This window comes from Alosa alosa, chromosome 5 (genome assembly GCF_017589495.1).
Source record: "Alosa alosa isolate M-15738 ecotype Scorff River chromosome 5, AALO_Geno_1.1, whole genome shotgun sequence".
Lineage (NCBI taxonomy): Eukaryota > Metazoa > Chordata > Actinopteri > Clupeiformes > Clupeidae > Alosa > Alosa alosa.
This window is the reverse complement of record NC_063193.1, coordinates 6,346,136-6,358,983: the sequence shown is the minus strand read 5'-3', so window position 1 is coordinate 6,358,983 and position 12,848 is coordinate 6,346,136. Positions and strand designations below refer to the sequence as shown.

The 12,848-nt window shown below is 44.3% G+C and overlaps 1 long non-coding RNA gene across 1 annotated transcript; it reads left to right on the top strand.

Annotated features, from left to right (window-relative positions):
- The first annotated feature begins 6,320 nt into the window (after positions 1-6,320).
- On the top strand, positions 6,321-7,994 carry LOC125294184. The gene is made up of 2 exons (XR_007193503.1): positions 6,321-6,374; positions 7,760-7,994. It is a non-coding gene; the product is annotated as an uncharacterized LOC125294184 (long non-coding RNA).
- The last annotated feature ends 4,854 nt before the right edge of the window (positions 7,995-12,848 follow it).

The window sequence follows — 12,848 nt, the reverse complement described above, 5'->3', positions numbered from 1 at the left end:
CTGTGTACTTTTCACTGTCCTAAAACATTAGCCGCAACTAAGAGTAAATTGCAGCTGAATACTGAGTTACTGATTAAAGTGCAGTACACTGAAATCCGACAAACAATCAAATCATTAAGGAAAATAAATGTTTGTAAATACCCTTTCACAAAAGCCAGATAGTCAGCAGACTCAATCAACGCTGGTTACTTACAAAGTGTGACTTGTCCATTAACATCCCTCTTGTCAGTTTAGCCCATTCCATTCCCACAGGCATCTCTACAACTGAAACTCAACAGGGGAAGTTGGTGGGTGGTAGAATACATGATGTTGTATCATGTATGTGGGGTTTTTTTTGGTCCGTCAAATACAGAATGCTGCTTTTTTTGGAAGAAACTGATTGACACAACGCAAGGTCGTATTTATTTTCTAATCGTGTGACAATTTCTGACAAAGTGCAGAAAACAGATCGGTGTGCAAAGCTAGCCTAAAGTCTGGCGTTGCATTTGCGCCGTCCTCCCTATATCGTTGAATACTCCAGGGGCCCTAATGACCAGCTGAGAGCAGTCTGCTGACCGGTGACCCCTCAGCCCCAAAGGGTCAGACAGGTCATATCGGATGAGCGTGTCTCTCACGTCTCTCTTACAGGCCCCGTGGGAGGCCTCAGCAGGGCCTGACGAGGGCCTCTCTACTACAGACCACCAGACAGCCATACATGTCTGCGCTAAACACACAGGCACAGGAAAGGGGGGGGGGGGGGGGGGTGATCGCCAAGCATCTAAAACACTCCAGCCATCTTGAAAATTTGAAAATGACAGCTCCAAAACAATCAATCACACAAATACTGATAATTAATAACGTATGTAGTCTGCCATCACATGTTTCTTTTCCGTTTTAACGATGGGAAGGTCGCCGCATAGCAGCATTCTTCAATGATGTGTCAGCCAAAGACAAAATGAACAAGAGACATGTTGTGAGCATGGACAAACCTCAGTCTGCCAGAGACAAGAACAGTTTTCTCTGTCTGTCCTCATGAAGCTCCAACCTTAAGCCTATAGGGTCAGAGCACAATACTCTTGACCACAGTATGCCAGCATATGTCCAGCTATGTTTTCTCTTATACATTAGAATTTGTATTAGGTTATACATTATACATTAGGTTATACTAGTTAAATATATAGGTCATACGTTAGACTGGATCTGTATTGACACTGATTGCATATTGTGGTCTGAACAGGAAACCACTTATAAAAATGGACACATGTGAAAGTGTAACTGAAATAACAAACTGTAAGTTCTGGCATTTTCTATATATTCAAAATGGAATTTCCCTGTCGCTAAAATCAAGTATTTTGTACACTGAAGACATAAGAGTGCATGCACCTCTTTGCTTTCAGGTTTTTAATTTGGTTCCATTTTCATTTCGAGTTGTCAGTTACTTTGACCACATTAGCCATCTCTGTTTACACTCAACTTCCCCCAGCAGCTTTCAAATATATTCTCAGTTGTTCATTTCAAACGTTCTGTGCTCTGTTCTTTTACTGAATGTGTAAGAACAGAAAAAATAACTTCTGTGGTCATAAGGGAGGGCTAGCAGTAACCTAATACTACTCAGACCAAATATCTCATTCAAAATAACATCAGTTGTTTCCACGTACAATCTACCCCAAATTACCCCACCCCACCACCCCAAGAAAAAGAAAGAAAGAAAATCAGCCAAAACTCCTACTCTGTGCACAAGCTGGCACAGAGAGTGGTATTTATTTAGAAACAGACAGATTCCCCAGACTCTGCCCCTCTCTCTCTCTCTCTCTCTCTCTCTCTCTCTCTCTCTCTCTCTCTCTCTCTCTCTCTCTCATAAGGAGGAGGCTTTAATGAACAGGGAGGATCGATAAGGTGCTGACAGGTGGGTTACTGTAGCATGACTGGCCCACCTCGCCACTCCCCTGTCTCTCTCTCTCACACACACACTTAAGCCTCTCTGCTTTATTTAGCCTCACGCTTGCTAGCCTGAATGACAAAAGAACCACAGAGACGAGGTGCATGCTAACAGGCAGTGGATCCGCCTGAGAGAGGAGGAGGAGGTGTGTGTGTGTGAGTATGTGTGTGAGTATGTGTGTGTGTGTGTGTGTGTGTGTGTGTGTGTGTGTGTTGGGGGGGGGGGGGGTCCCGCGGTGTCTATAGCACTCGGCCCAGCGATCTCCCCACTTGCGCATGTGGTTGTTGGAACCACGATCGCTCTCGCTCGACAGCACAGAAATAACACAGCGTTACAGTACGAGGCTTTTGTTGTCTGTCTGCACACACTGGCCCTGCCTGGACGTGTGCCAGGGCCAGCAGAGAAAAGACATACTGGACGGGGTTGTGAGCGTCATGAAAAGCCATGTGTCCATTCTGTGCGAGGGAGACAATTGCTAAAGGACATTTGGTGGAATGCGTACACTGTACTCTATTGAGCTGGGCATCTATCGGTAGACTGGACAAAGCGAAGAGAAAACAGTAGCATATCTGAGACCAGCAGCTTAACACCAAGCCACGTACAGTACAGTAGCAACACCAAGGGGACAAACAGTCGGCGATTTCCTCGTCAATTCACCAACCTTCAAATGACAATGAACCCCAACAAAGAAAAGAAACGTGCATGCTGAAGAGAACAACAACAGGGTCGCAGTCTAGTCTATCTTTTGTGAGTTAATGGACAGTCCTGGATGGCCTGCTGGAACAGTGCACAGTCTGTTCCAGCCATCTCTGATCTATTAGCATCTCGGTGGGCAGCAGGCAGCAGCACATCTTCCCAGCTGCCAGCCCAGTCCAGCTGGAGAGCTAAGGAGGAGCTGGCCAAGCCAAGTGTACTGGGTTACATTTACATTTAATTACAGGATGAGGCACACTTGCATCGAAAATTACTTAAAGTTGCTGTCTGCGGTTCTAATCTAATAAATTTTTCTTTTTTTTTGATCAATTTCTGTGAATTGGTCCTGGTCATTTTCTAGAATTGATATCCATTCTTTTCTTTGTGTATCCTGAAAAAAATAATCTGGGGAATATACTACAACGTGAGATTAGCAATAGGTTAAGCCTAAGGCCTGTTGTGTGTTCAAAATTGACAAGCAGAGGCTTATGTTCCTGGCCGATTGTTTTTCTTTTAACTTTTACATTTGGTTTTGCTAAAATGGCTTGCTGATTTTTAACACACACCTCTGGCTTTAGGCTTATCTTGTTTCATAGTATTGTCCTCGGGTGTTAGAGCCTAAGAGAGTCCAGGCCATGTACTGTAAATAGGTGATAAACAAAGTGCCTAGGACGGAGCCACATTATTTCACGCATGTCCACCCTTTGTTTCAGACACACAGAAGGGAGGGCAGTAATTTGGTCAGCAGTTGAGCTCACATATCAACACCACCATGATCACCATTATCACTTTCTTTCTGTACCTTTCATAGTGAGAAGGCACGACACAACACAACACAAGTCATAAAGTTATGAAACCATCATCTGAGAGTATCTGATGAGGGCCAAGTGCACTACAAGATCAGGATTCACAGGAAGGGGCTCACAAACTGATTGATTTGGGCTTCACTGGTTCTGATGAGATGTAATGCAATTAAAACATGTCTGACAAAGGCTTATGTATAATGATCGACTTAGTAGATAACTAGCAGCTACATTGCTAAAAGAGCTGATTGTGTTTGAAAGAAAGAGCGCTAATTGTTGGTCATGCTTTGGGTCTGACTACATTATAATCCTATCAAATTGGACACAGCTACCGCCCCCTCCTTGCTGTTGGAGCCTTGGGATGCTGTAGTTCGCTTCTCGGACATCCATAGCCTGGAGGGAAGGGCCCTCTGTATATAAAAAAACTGGCATTGTTAGCTTTAACAGTTAGCGAAGTGCTCTGTGCACTGTTTAATTGTCTTAATGGGCTCAACGTTGAGGGAGGAGGATGATTTAGTAGCAGGGGTCCTGGCTTAATAGCTCCTCATTTCCTGCCTGTTTTTACGTAATGTAGATGGGCAATCGCCAGAGATGTCTGACATATGAGGCCGTTTTATGAATGCACACTCCTGAGTGGAGACAATCAACAGGCAGCAGACTTATTTATTTTAGTGTGGGGGGAGGGGGGGGGGCTTGTTAGCTTTTATGGTAATTACCCCATGACTCGCAATTTTCCATTTTCATGAAAGAGTGTGTGAGTGTGTGTGTGTGTGTGTGTGTGTGTGTGTTGTTGATGTTTTTTCATATGGATGTAAAAATGGCCCCTCTGTATATCAATTTAATCTTTATGCACAGTGTGTCTGGAAATATATATTTGTGTGTTTTTACTGTGATTTATTAAAGAGTATTTCTCAGAAATCCAGTGGAAGCATGACAGTAAGGCACAGAGCATAAATTCCTCTGCAGATTATTTTAAAAGTAGCGGGCAACCTTGAACACGCTATTTACTTGAGAGGCTCCATATGCAGTTCTAGAAGAATCCGACCGCGTTGCTAGATGGGGAAAGAGGTATGCACTTGATGAGCATACGGGCTGATTCAAACAGGGCCACTGGGAACACTTTTAGCACCTTTCTGTCAAATAAAGAGGCCCATTGTGCCTAACAGGATTACATCAGCATGTTCGTCAGGGAGACTATTGTAGCAGCAATTAGACCATTTGCCCCCATCCCACCCCACCCCTGAGCCTCCGTGTCCCCACCTTCCCCACCTCCCCTACCTCTCTCCCCGTCTCAAAAGAAGCTGGCCCTGCCCCTGTTGGTTTACACAGCACAGGCTTGTCACAGCTTGTTGGCTGCTGGTGTGCAGAAGTGCAAGTGCGGGGTCGCATCAGATGACATGATTGCGTTATGCACAATCCTCTTTCAATATGTAATACAATGACAAATGTATGAGGAGAGATAGAGAGAGAGAGAGAGAGAGAGACTACTGTATGCCTGGCAAACGTCTAAAACTAATTGCACACAATCAGGTTACATGAGATTCTCTCTCTGTGTTTGTTTAGCAGGTTGGTGCTATGGGCCTAACTGTCCTGTAATTCACCTCAATCACCAGACATCCCCTGTAGCCTCTCCTGGTGGCTGGAGTCCTGACACTGTCTCCAAAAAAAGGAGGAGGCTGAACTGACGTGAGTATTATCTAACAGGGGCCTTGTCTGACTGTTATCACAGCTAGAGCTATTAGCAAAAGCTCTCTCTCTCTCTCTCTCTCTCTCTCCAGCTGTTTGGATTCAATGACATATCTTTCGGGGCTTTCCCCCCCTGCTTTGGGCTTCCTCAAGGAACAAAGAAGGGATTTCCTCTCTGACATACAAACAGTGGCAGTACCACACAAATTGCAGCAGCAGCAGCAGCCCACCAAGTGTACTGGGCAAACACTGGCACCGTGTCTCAACAAGCAGAGCTCCGCCATGGTAGTAGGGTTCACATGCACACATACAGCATTGATGGGTGGGAGCTTCACATTGGTGGGGGTGGATGTGAGCCCTCCCCCTCCTTCATTTTAAAGAAAAAGCCCAATATAAACAAATATGTGTTGTTGTTTTTATTGATGGGAAAGATGCACAACACTGTCAATCCTCTGACATATTAAATTAATGTGATACAACAAACATTTAGCTGGGGAGTTGAAAAACATATGGGTTGATAAACATCTGGGTGAAACAGACAAATATACCGCCCCTCCCTTCTCACCCCCTCGTTTCTCACCCATGTTCATTCTTACTCATCAACTGATTTGACATCCTATAATAAGTAATTATAACTATGTACATGTAACATGGAACAAATATGTTTGGGAAGGTGGGCGGTTGCAAAATTATTCTGAATATTTACAACTATCAATGATCTAAATAATGCATATACAAACCATCATCATATACAAATCAACCATTAGCAAATGCAGATTCAATTAAACAGGAAGACACAAAAGTTAACTCCTTCAATTGGAACAGCCCTGATGAGTGGTGAAACATGTCACGTTATTCTGAGCTCTAATATGGCCTGCTGGCTCAGGGACTTGTGTCTTTGCTGAGCGGCTGTAACCATCACACGCTGTAGGATCACTAAATGGCTGCGGTCCCCTTGAAGCACTCTACTCTGGCTAGATTTTCAGGTGACTGCCTAATGCACCTTTTAAGCCCCTTTCTGTGTTCTCTCTCTGTCTCTCCTGTTCTCTGTTCACCCTCTCTGCCTCTCTCTCTCTCTCTGCTGTTCTCTGTTCGCTCAGTCCACCCCCCTCCTTATCCCTCTCTCTCTCTCTCCCTCTGTTCTCTCACACCACACAAGAAGACTGTGAGACTGTGGAAACCGGGCTCTTAAACTCTCCTCCTCCTCTCACTGATGTCTCTTTTATGATGTCCCTGTCATGTACAAAAGTAGGAGGGAACAGAGAAATGCTCAGGTAAAAGCACACATGCACTGATGTGCTTGATACACACTTTATAATCATTATACTACTAATACTACTACTGCTAACATTATATTACTATTATTATAATAATAATAATAATAATAATAATAATAACATATATGATTTATTGAATTTGTAGGAGTTACATCATATTTTTCTCAAAGACACAAATCTCCAGTGCTTATGTTTGAAGTAGTAGACTTGTACCAATAGCTTTTCAGGTACTGTTTGTGCATTTTAGGCATTCTCTCTGTTGTGAGGAAAATTGGGCAGGGGCAAGAATGAAACCAGGACAAAAAAAAACTTCACTTATGGATAAAAGAAATTGCTTCTCTATTGACGGTGCCCTTGAACCACAGAATGGATGGAGCGAGGCCTTTGTGCTTTATTTAATATTAACAACAAAAGAGAAAGAACCCTTTTTGCTCCCACAATCAACCACCAGTCCAAAGGACAGCAAGACAGCATTGTGTGCAGGCAATCTTATTTTTGATTCTTCAATGCAGCAGTCTGCTAGTGCTGTACACACAGGGGGAGATGCTTGAACATGTTATAGAAGTGATCTTGTTGGGACTGTGCATGTTTGCTTTATACTGGAATTAAACGCTGGATTTTTCACTTGATGACGATGTCAGTAATAACAATTTCATGTTAAAGCACAAAAAGGATTGTCAATCAATGATGTCAAAGTTTGTGATGTTCTAAATTCCTCTCTCTGTTGGAGAGGGTATTTGAACCAGAATGTCAAGTGTGTCGTGTGTGTGTGTGTGTGTGTGTGTGTGTGTGTGTGTGTGTGCATTCAAGAGTCTCTTTGTGTATGTCTGTATCTGTAAATGTATTTGAATGGAAATGCACTGTATGGATATTAGTGTCTGGGGGAATCTGAGTGTGTATAGGTCTGTGTGTGTGTGTGTGTGTGTGTGTGTGTTTGTTTATGTCCGAGACATCGGGAGGCAGAGAGTGAGAGTGTGAGAGAGAGAGAGAGAGAGAGAGAGAGAGAGAGAGAGAGAAAGGACAGAGACAGAGGGGCAGCTGAGAGGTAGATGCTAGCCGCGCTGTCCATCCTGTCGCACAATAAACAGTTTGTTTCCCAGGAGCGGCCCCTCATGTTCCTGTTGTCCACCGTGTCGCCGCACACTGGGAAACATCCCGGACTCCATTGTCTCTGGGGTCAGGGGTCACAGGATGCTCCCAAAGAGCTCAAAAGGGGGGGAGGTGAGAGGTTGGATGCAAGTCATGATAAAGAGGGCCCTGCCGGCCTGCCCAGCCTCCTCGAGGGGGGAAGAAGAGAGACAAAAAACACATTAAAATGTATTCTTTCTTTTTTTTCTCCCCCCTCTATCCTGTCTTTCCTTTTCACTTTCATTCATTTTCAGACTGCAGTTCTTTCGAGGGCCAGGCGCAGGGGACACTGAAAAGAGGGCCCACTGACACAATGGATCGACTCACCGGCTCATAATAAACTTCCTGATTGCCTGTAGTCCATTGCCCCCCACCCGTGCGTTTGCATGGAGGACTTTTCTTTTTTCTTCCCCACACTTGGCTCGGCTTTGTGTATCTTTATTATGTCTCGTGGTGTGTTTTTGTCCATAAAGGCATACCTGCGCTTTCCCACCGGTCTTGTAAATGGTGCTGAGATTTGACTTGGACAGAGAGAGGCAGTTTGGAGGGGCTGTGTGTGTGTGTGTGTGTGTATGTGTGTATTAGTGTCATTTTGTGTGTGTGTGTCGGTGTGTGTGTGTGTGTGTGTGTGTGTGTGTGAGGGGGTGGACTTACAGTAATAAAAATCGTCTGAGCACTACTGCCCAGTCCACTACTGAAGGTTAATATAAAACAGGTCATGGCTATTTCTATTCGGTGTCAGAGGTCAGTTTATGGCAGTATGACAACAATTCATATCCTTTAGTACTTGAAATTTGATTCGGCCTGCAAGCCTGTCTGCTACAAATATATTTTATGACACTATAAACTCTATTGTGTTGGTATTATTGATGGAAATATAAGACATCTCTGTAAAACAAAGGTGTTCAGAAAGGACTTACAAGGCACTCATAAATCCACATTGTGTTAATGGCTGTATAGAGGTATTCCACACTCCAACGTGCAGTTTGACATGACATTTAGGAAGTCAGCCTGATGCCTCTGTTGATGTAAGCGTCAACAACACACACACACACACACACACACACATGCGCACACCACTTCTAAAACTTTTATCTCCACTAGTAGTGACATTTAGATTCAGACTTTCTCAGGCACTGTATGTCACATCCACTGCATGCACACTCAGGCAAGGCTATTGTCTGGCTACAGTGGGTGCCTGGGATGCAAAGAGCAGTGCTCGTGGAGGAGGGGGGGGGGCTGCCTTGTGGACAATGGTGGACTGAGGCCTCTGCGCGGGGAGGTCTCAGGCATTCCTCTCTCTGGCCAGCCGTGTGGCCCCGCGCAGATGATGCGGGCCCTGCAGGTGACGGGGCAAAGAGGACAGGAGAGCCCTGAAAGTGCCTTATTAACCCAGCATGACCATGCTATTCCGCTTTTTGGGGCCTTTTTGCATTGTGTTGTTCTTGACCAGGTGGTCCAGGCTTCTCGGCTTAGTTTTTATGGTACAGCTTTTTTACAGAAGAAAAATACACTGAGACATAAAATCAGAGCTTTGGGTAAAAACCCTCGGTGGTAAAGGTTATAGAAATATTTGATTGAAAGATTGTAAAAAATGTCTCCATTTGTGATTCATATTTATATTATATATTTTGGATTAAACATTAAATAAAAGACAGATACAATTACTGCATAGGAGGAGTCCATTTAGAAAAAGGTTTTCAACTATAACTAAAAGCTTAACTTGTATGTACAATAATTATGCTGTAAGCTTATTGAGAAGTGAAGTTGTTTGTCAAGCAACATCTATGCATCATATGTCATCTACGGGGTTAGTTGGATTTCCTTTGTAATGAATGTTTTCAGTTTTGATTTGTTTTCTGAACAAGCATTTATTTACAGTACACAAACACAATTCTCACCCATTATAAATTCCTTCAAAACCACAAAATGAATACCAAACAACTCTACTGCAGAAACCACAATGTAATCACCTTTCAAAGCAAAAAAAAATTATTTGCTGTGATAAAAAGTCAAAAATCCATCTGAACTACAATGCCGTGGTTGATTTATGCTATCCGAAAAGTAAGATTTTTTTTTCCGACTCTTTTTCCACGTGCTTCCTTAGTTTAACCCCCTTGGGCTTTCCACAGTATAACTAAAGAGATTTAATGCGTCCAGTCCATCCACATAATTTATTTCTCACGAGGGCTTGTCTGCATTCTGCTCTCTGGACATCCTCAAAGATGCATCTATCTTTTTTATGGGGCCCAGCCCGGTTGATTAATCCAGATGGGTGATGGCGAGGGAATGTCGGCGGCCTTCTGTGTGGCCCGGAAGACCTCTGGTCCCCCGTTATCTGTGGTTCATCTAAAGCCCTATTGCCCTGATTTGTACTGTTTAACCTGCCATAGGCCAGCAAACAAAATAGGCATATAGAGAGAGAGCATTCCAGTAGAGAGGCAGAGGGGGGCATATGAAAGACATATCACCAGGTGTTTCAGCATGTAAAAGGGTAAAACACTTACTGTTGCTGCCTCTTCACCTGAGAGACAAAATGACTGATCAGTGTAAGATGACCGTGTAACTCTAGATCAAGTAATACTGTGTGTAACTGTAATGTGATTTCATGTTCTTTTTATTTTGCTGACAAGTGTCAGGGCTCTGCTTTCACCTGCTTTGGCTAAGCACGCGTAGTCCTGCCTGCCGAGACGCGAGTGTGCAGTATGAGTTTCACGTCCTGGATCTCTCCGGCAGGTTTAACCCTCCTTGCCCTAGCTCTCGCTCCGCTGCTACTAGATCCTAATCGCCACCGGTAGAGGGAGGGATGACAGCTGGAAATGGTTTTGGAGCACCACCGCTGCACGTTTGTTTTCATATCACGGTGGAGGAAAGGAATCCAGGAAAGGAGTGAGCATTAGCTTTTAGGGATCTGTGACAGTGATTTATACGCTTTCGAGAAAAAACCCACCCCGTGTGCTCCCCGGATGGAAACGATGGCACAACAGTGGCCCACAGTTTAGCCCATTAGGTTGGGGGCGGGGGGGTTAGGGTTAGGGTTAGGGTTTAGGGTTAGAGCATTCATCACAGGAGAGGAGGAGGTAGAGTGGGTGTTGCCTCTAAGCAAGGACTGAAAAGTGCCACTGACTGAGTCGTCGATTAGAGCCATGGGGCCTGGAAACTACACGTGCCCTCTGACACCTGCACATTTATCATGACCGCTGCTGCTGTGCATGGGTTATGTCCAAGTTTTTTTGTCCAGATATTTGATTGACGATACTCAGTACACAGGTACACCCGTGCATAAAACATGGTGTGCTTGATGACCTGATATGGATATGGAATGTAAGGCTTTGGCTTCAGGTGGACCCTTGGAATGATATGTCAAACATTGCACCGATAATTACAAAATGAGTTGTAGTTGCCAACAATGTGTACTGTATATTATGCCCATCTTTGCTATACATCTAGTTTCCTGTCCAGGTTGTGCCTGACTGGATGTGTGTACATCACGGGTCTGGGGGGATGAAGGTGGGGGCAAGGGGGTGGTTCTCCTTCTCCTTCCCCATGACATGGTGGGGTGATTTTTTCCCCCTCTCTCTTTTTTTCTTTATTTTTCTATGAGCATATAAATCTGACTGGTGCCAAAGAACAGAAAATTAAAATTCCCCTTTCTCCCTGCATCTTCGGGAGTCCAGCTGCAGAGCGCTGTTTGCTCCGTGCGGCCCTCATGGACGCCACAGCTGCATGGGGCCTGAGTCGAGTCGCATTGCGTCGCTAGTAGGAGAAGTAAGACAGCGCAGCCTCACAGAATGACTTATTTTGCTTGGCAGACGCAGGGCTCTTTCAAAAGTGATAATTACACTGCAGAATAAAACACAGCAGACTGGAGAAGACAATCCTGTCACATAGGTTACAGCTACAGGAGGAGAGAGTGAGTGAGAGAGAGCAAAAGAATGACAGATTTCAGAAATGGCTTTGGATATTTTTAGGAGAGGTTGTGTTACAGTGTGCTGACCTTCGAATTTCCATCCCAAGTAAGGAACATTTTCTATTAACAGTTGAAGGCAATCACATGGGGTAGGGTAAGAGTACTCCACATTTCTAAACACCATATAAGTGTTACAAACAAAATAACGCTGAAAAATAAATGAACAATGTTTCCTACTCCTATTCATTTAGCAGATGCTTTTACAGTGACTTACAAAACGAGGAATGACATTCAAGCTACGTTAAAAAGGAGCCCTTAGGTAACACAAATACTACTACAATAAATATTACTACCAGAGGATGAGAGTACATAAGTTTAAATATGAGTTCAAATGTAGTCGACGGAGGTAGTGGTATTTTGGAGAAGAAGGTAGAGGGAAGGAAGCGCATGGTAAGTGTGTGTTAGGTGTGTTGGATAGTTAGCTGTAATAGGAGAAGAGGTACTCTCAGAAGAGTTGGGTCTTTCAGGGCTTCTTGAAGATAGAGAGGGACACCCCTGCTCTGGGAACACCTGGCAGGGCATTCCACCAACAGGGAAAAGGAACCACGCGCGAGTATCATAGGTGAGTATAAATAGTTACGCCGCTCCCGTGACGTCACATTGTCGCACGACAGGTTGGGAATGGCGAGTATGTGAAAGACATAATTGAAAAGAAAGGCAACACTGCCACAGTGATGAAGCAAAGCAATATTCACTGATGATGACAGTGGTCGGCTGGTGAGGGACCAATATGTGACCCTGCAAGGCGAAACCAGTTGTTTTGCGCACGGTGCTATTTTGAGAAAATCCACGATAAACGTAAAAATTCCGAATTTCATGTTTTCACATAATTTGACAGTATACAGTCATTCCCTTTGTCCACGCCGCTATAAGGTTTTATGGTAGGGTATGGTAGAGCTAATTTACATAGGCTACTCATTAGCCTACTCGTTACTCAATGTGTCAGCTCTATATCTAGAGCCGCGGAGAGGAAATGGCACAAATCCAAACTAACTGATGACCTCAAAAACTACCAGACACTCCTGACCTCCTTCTCAGCCAGCATCACTGCTGCTAAGATGGCTTTCTACAATGACAAAATCAACAGCGCTACAGACACTCGAAAACTTTTCTCAACCTTCAAATCGCTACTCAACCCTCAGCTGCCTCCTCCTCCATCCAGCCTTACTGCAGATACCCTCGCCTCATTTTTTACAAACAAAGTGGCGGCAATCAGCAGTCAATTCTCTACATGCCCACTCAACGATCTGACTCAGATACCGCCTCCTACAACCTCTAGGGACTGCTGGAACATCTTTTTTTCAGCATTCACGCCTCTCTCCGAGTGAAGTATCTAGACTCCTGACATGCAGCCGCCCTACCACATGCTCGCT